Source organism: Rhinoderma darwinii, assembly GCF_050947455.1.
Source record: "Rhinoderma darwinii isolate aRhiDar2 chromosome 5 unlocalized genomic scaffold, aRhiDar2.hap1 SUPER_5_unloc_48, whole genome shotgun sequence".
NCBI lineage: Eukaryota > Metazoa > Chordata > Amphibia > Anura > Rhinodermatidae > Rhinoderma > Rhinoderma darwinii.
In genome coordinates this window covers 351,397-357,396 of record NW_027461807.1, presented here as the reverse complement: position 1 = coordinate 357,396, position 6,000 = coordinate 351,397, and the positions used below count along the sequence as shown (strand labels likewise).

The 6,000-nt window shown below is 44.3% G+C and overlaps 1 non-coding gene across 1 annotated transcript; it reads left to right on the top strand.

Annotated features, from left to right (window-relative positions):
- Nucleotides 1-1,028: 1,028 nt before the first annotated feature.
- On the top strand, nucleotides 1,029-1,215 carry LOC142695671 (U2 spliceosomal RNA). Its single transcript, XR_012863749.1, has one exon. It is a non-coding gene; the product is annotated as a U2 spliceosomal RNA (small nuclear RNA).
- Nucleotides 1,216-6,000: the final 4,785 nt, after the last annotated feature.

Here is a 6,000-nt window from a genome sequence, read left to right as displayed (position 1 = left end):
TATGTGTATAAGATGTGTGTGAATGGTGGTTTAGATTTCCCAAATGTTGAGTTATTTTTGGGTTTGCATTATATCAAAGTGGTGTCTGTGTTAGTGCAGAGGAATAACAAGACTGGTTTCATGATTAGATACTTGGCTGGTTGGATGTTGTATGGTCTGAATTGGGTAAAGAGAGATGCAAGTGTGCCTGTGGCTTTCAAGTGTCCAGTGTGGTATATGAGGATTGAGGTTTTTGTGAGGAAAAATGACTTGCTTGCTGTGCCAATGAGTGGTTTTAAAAATAAGAATGCGGTGATGAAGAGAATACGTGCGAATGAAATTCCATGTGAAATTGCAGGTTTGAGGTCTAATGAAGTGCAGAGTGTATGGAGTAAATTGAAGGTGAGTGGTCTGTCAAACAGACAGCGTGATATTGTGTGGATGTCGCTGCATAATATCCTACCTGTTAGGCAAGTGCAGAAAAGAAGGGATCTTATTAGGTCTGAGGTTTGCCCGAGGGATGGATGTGGAGCAAGTGAGAGTGTGAGACATATGTTGTGGGATTGTGACTATTCGTATGAAGTATGGAAAGGGGTGGGTGGTTTGTGTAAAGAACTGGCGGGGGTAAAATTCGTTAATTGGAAAGTAGCAATGTTTGGAATGGGTGCAAGTAGTCGTATGAAAGATAGAATTATGTGGTTAATTATGGCATGTGTGATGGAAAGTTTGTGGGATGTGAGAAACTTGTTAGTGTTTAAAAGGAAATTAGTGCCTGTAAATGAGTGTATTAGGATGATTTTGTCTAGACTTTACGTCATATATTTGTGGGATAGACAGCATGGTGGTGGCTTAGATTCAGAGGGGATATGGAAGTTCAAAAAATGGAAATTCCTGATACGATGTAGGTAATATTGTTCTGTTTTTTTTGTGATTGTTTATGTGAATTGATTATGAATAAAGAACAAACCAGAATGATGCTAAGTTTGAAGCAACGTGGTTTTGATTTTCAAGTTTTGAGAAACATTATAAGTTGCTTATAACTAACTGAAATGGTTTTAAAAAAAAAAAAAAAAAAAAAAAAAATCTGTTCTTATCAGTTTAATATCTGATACGTCCCCTATCTGGGGACCATATATTAAATGGATTTTTAGAACAGGGAGATGGAAATAGAGCTTGCTCTGTCCACTCCACGCATTGACCTGGTATTGCAGTATTTCCAGGACCGGTGCACCCTTTCCTTATGTGTTGACTAAAATCAGATTCCAAAAGTGTTTTTTTGTGTTTGCCATTGTTTCTGTCTTTCTGATGGGATCTCCCCTTTTAATCCCATTATTTCAACACCTGTTGGACAATGCATTTGTACAGTCATGTGTGATAATGAGCTAATTTATTAAATGCAATTAATTAATACATTGCCACCTCTTGTTGTGTGTGTGTCTTCTGTGTTTCTGTGTTTCCGGCATTTCACATTGGAACAGCTCATTCACCTTCCTTGTCTTCTCTCCGCCCTCCCTCCTAGGTAAGTTAAAGAGCTGCACCGGAGCCAGCCACTGATTGATGCAGCACCACAGTCAAATAGTGGAGTGGAGTGGAGTAGGGGAACAGCAAACAGCCATTAAAGCAGCCAGCCGCCTACCCGCCACAATGGACCTACCTGTGTACACTAGATGGATGTGATGGAATGTACTGTCGTCCCTACATTTCAAGAAGAAGTAAGAATTGCAGTTGCAACAAACCCTTGCTTGCCTACAAAGACAGCAGCAATTTGGATTTGTTACTATGTTACCTGGAAGAATAACAAACTGTGCAAGGATGGAGGTTGTAGGAGCAAGGAGAAGTTGTCTGTAAAGTTGGTGGATGCTTATTTTCCATTTTGCAGTCCCTTGTCTCCCTCTTGTGGCCTCCTGGAGGCAAATAAATGTGCAAAAAAAAGACAGCCTGGCGGCCGGCTGTTGCAGTGTTGCCCTCTCAGGCAACACTGAGTGACTGACTGAGCCTCACCGTCTTATATAAAGTTCAGATGGAACTTTGCACGTGTCATAGTGGAGCCCTCAGGATTCCAGAGCCAGCTTTCTGACATCATAATGGGGCCTCAGAGATAAAAGCCTGGGCCCAGGCAGTGTTGGTCAGTGCTGCTCAGCAGGCAGCACCCGACTGGATTAAAGCTAATACAAGTTGTGAAGGAACAAGGGGTGGCTGTGGGCATGCACTTACTGCTGCTGCTGCTGCCGCCGCCAGTATTTGCACGGCAAGAGGGCATTTGGGCGTTGCCAAGAAGGCGTTTTTATGTAGATTCCTCCTCTTTCAGCACTGCATTGTGGTGCAAGCAAAAGAAGCAAATCCTGTGTAGCTTCCTCTCCGGCCTTTATTCACCTCCCGCTTAGTAGCTGTAAATGTGTGTGAGCCTGCAGGGCCCCATGGAATTGCCTAGGAGTAGGCTGAATCGCTGCAAGGGGTGAACAGCAGTATGGGACAGGCTCGGGCAAGGCAAGGGCCGCTCGGGTTATCGCTTCTCGGCCTTCTGGCTGAGATCAAGTGTAGTGCTGGTTACTTGTAGTCAGTGCTGCCTGGTCTTAGTTGGGAGGTGCTCAGGTACCCTCTCTCTCGGCCTCGGGGGATCGTCCAGGTTCGCCTGGACTTCACCCCCGTGCTGCTATTTGGGAGAGAGGCTTAGTCCTGAGCAACGAGTTGCGATCCACATATCCCCCGTGTAGGCTTCGGCCGAAAAGGGGAAAGCTGCGTAGACGTTACGTCACCAACGGGTGGCGTAACTTTCCCTGAAAACCCCTCACCATGGACGAAAGTCCTGGTGAGATACCGGCGTATGCCCGGATAAAGAATACAATCCGTGTTATTGTATCAGAAGAGAAGGCGACGACCTGCGGCCTGAAGTTCTTGGTGGAGACCGTGCTTGTTGGCATTTTCAACATTCAGAAGCGGGAGATATTGGCGGTACAAGACTATCCTAGGAGAAGAACATACGACATAACTTTTGTACAGAATGGAGTGTTCCAAGATCTGCTGGCGGCATACATGGTAAAAAACGATCCGAGACTGGACGGTATTGAATTTTACGAACATGTGTTGGACATCACTAAGATGATTGTGATAAAAATGTACTGCCCGTTTGCTGATTTAAAAGATGTGATGTCCTTTTTATCCCCCTATTTCAAAAGTGTAAAATGTATTGGCAAAATAATGAACGAAGTTGGAGTTTGGACGTCAAAGTGGAGATTTTTAGTAACTTGTTATAGAGATGCCAATACAGCAGGGGGGATAATGTTGCCGCCAGCACGCTTTAAATTAGGTGATATGGCAGGAGATCTTTTTTACACAGGAATGCCTCCATTCTGTAGAAAATGTCAAAAGTACGGTCACACCAAAGAGTTCTGCGAAAGCACCTGTAGGAACTGTGGCAGCTCTGAGCACGAGGCCAAAACTTGCCTTCTGGGGAAAAGGTGTCGTTTTTGCAGCCGAGTTGGTCATCTATATGCTACTTGTCCCCACAGATCGGAACAACCCGAGGTCCGGCCGAGGCGTCCAGAGCAGCCAGCAGGCCAGATCGCCCCCGCACAAGGAGAGGAACCAAGAGGTGAAGAGGCTGATGACATGGACACCTCCAGCAGACCCCCCCAAACAGGTGACCCAAAGGAGCAAAGGCGGTTTAAGAGAAGAGCCAGTGATCAGCGGACGAAAAAGCCCCCTCAGGAAACGGAGGAGATGGGTAGTTCGGATGAAGCTGATCCGCCTGGGCCGCAGGAGGTGCTGGGTCAGCCTGTACCTGAGGCAGAGGACCCGGGCGGAGCGGCAGCAAGGTCTAAGAGGCGTAGGGCGTACTCGGAGGTGGCAGCGGGGGTGCCGATGGGAGTACCTGCTAGAGCGAAAGCAGGGAAACCAGTTGACGCACCCCCGGAAGCACCAGCTGAAGGTCTCCCCCCTTCTCGCCAGTTGGGGGAGACAAGCATAGCCACCTCTGAGGTGACAGAAGTCCCTGAAACGGCCGCGAGTGCGTTTCCTGCCCCTATCGTAGGGGAGGAGGCTGCCATACGAGATGCTCCAGAAACCTTGCCCGTGGAGTCCATATGGGACCCATTTTCGATCAGTGCCTCAGGTATGGCGGGGGGTCAGCTGTCTGACATGAGTTCCTCTCCAATCTCCTCAAGTTATACAGTCGGTTTGAAGTCGGAGGGCGATGAGAGTTCGAGTGAGGTCTCTGGTAACGCCGAGGACTGCTGAGGCCACCTCGGGTAAGATTACATAAGACTGTCTCTTTTCCCTTTTCCTCATGGCAGAGTTAGGTGGCATTTCCTTAAATGTTAGGAGCGTGCATTCCAAGACGAGAAGAGCTGCCCTGTTTGATTATCTTTCTATTTTTTCCGCCACCGTTTTTTTCCTACAGGAATGCTGTATCCCACATCGCACGAACTACAACAAATATAAGGAAGACTGGAGACTCGGACCTTCAGTGTGGTCCGGGTCTAACGATTCCAGAGCCGCAGGTGTCGCCATTTTATTTAAAGGGAACGTTTTAATTGACAGTTTTAATGAAATTTTACCAGGTAGAATTTTATTGGTCAAAGCTTTTATAGACGGTATTAGATGGCAGTTTTTAAATTTTTATGGGTCCTCGGACAAGAATGAAAGAGCTAGAATGCTAGAGATTTTACCCCTTTTTTTAAACGATTCAGAGCCACTTGTTTTAGCGGGTGATTTTAATTGTATTTTAAAGGGGGAACGCCGGTTCTCTAACTCAGTAAGCAGGAATTATGACAAAACCTCCTCATTATTAAAAGATATAGTTACTGATTTTAAACTTACTGATGTTTTTAAGAAATGTAACAGCAATTTATCTGCAGAGGCCGGCGTCACCTGGAGCAATGTGAACTGTAGCTCCAGGATCGATTTTATATTCTGCTCTTATCAAGTACTGCCTTTTAAATGTGATCTTAATCCCAATGTTTTATCTGATCATAAATTATTGTATTTTAAAGTTAAAAATGATATTGGGAAAAATACTGTCAAAAAAGCCTGGAAAATGAACGTTTCCCTTTTAGATGATCCGCAAATTTTATCTGATTTTATTACCTTTTATAAGGGCTGCAGACGGGTAAGACATCCAAATATGTCCATAGTCTCATGGTGGGAGAAAATAAAAATAAAAATAAGAGATTTTTTCATAAAAATCGGAAGGAGAAAAGCAAAAGAAAAACAGGATTTTTTTGCTAATTTGAATACCCGGCTGCAGACCCAATACAAGTTCAGAGAACAGGGTATGCAGGTGGAGGAGGAGATTATGGAGATTAGGAAGGAGATCTCCCAGTGCCTGGAGCAGAGAGGTAAGGAAATTGTCTTTCGCTCAAAAATGAAACACCTCGAGGAAAATGAGACCTGCTCCAGGTACTTTTTTAAGAAAATTAACGATAAGCATACCCTGTTAGACAATGTTGATGGAGATACAAACACTGACAATATTTTAAAAAAGGTACACAGATTTTATGCGGATCTTTTTAATATAAAGCTTGTTAATGTTGATTTGATGAACGACTCATTGAAGGAGGTTGACGCTGTTTTAAATCCTGTCTCCAAAGATTTTTTATTACAGGATATTACGGAACAGGAGATTTTAGATACCATCAAGAGTTTTAAAACAGGTAAAGTCCCTGGCCCTGATGGTATACCCATAGAGTTTTATGTCACATTTTATGGAGTTTTAAAAGAGGATCTCTATTCCCTTTTTACTCAAGTTTTTAGAACAAAAGCCCTCCCGGGGTCCTGGAAGAAAGGTGAGGTGTCCCTGCTTTATAAAAAGGGGGACAAAACAGATATTAAAAACTGGAGGCCTATCACCTTACTAAACGCAGACTATAAAATAATGGCCAAGATTTGCGCGAATAGACTAAAGGCTGTTATAGAGAAAATCGTCCACTCCAACCAAGTCTGTGGGATACCTGGGAGGAGCATATGGGACAATTTAAACCTTTTAAAAGATGCTATTGGTGATACGAAGGAGAGAAAAGGCAG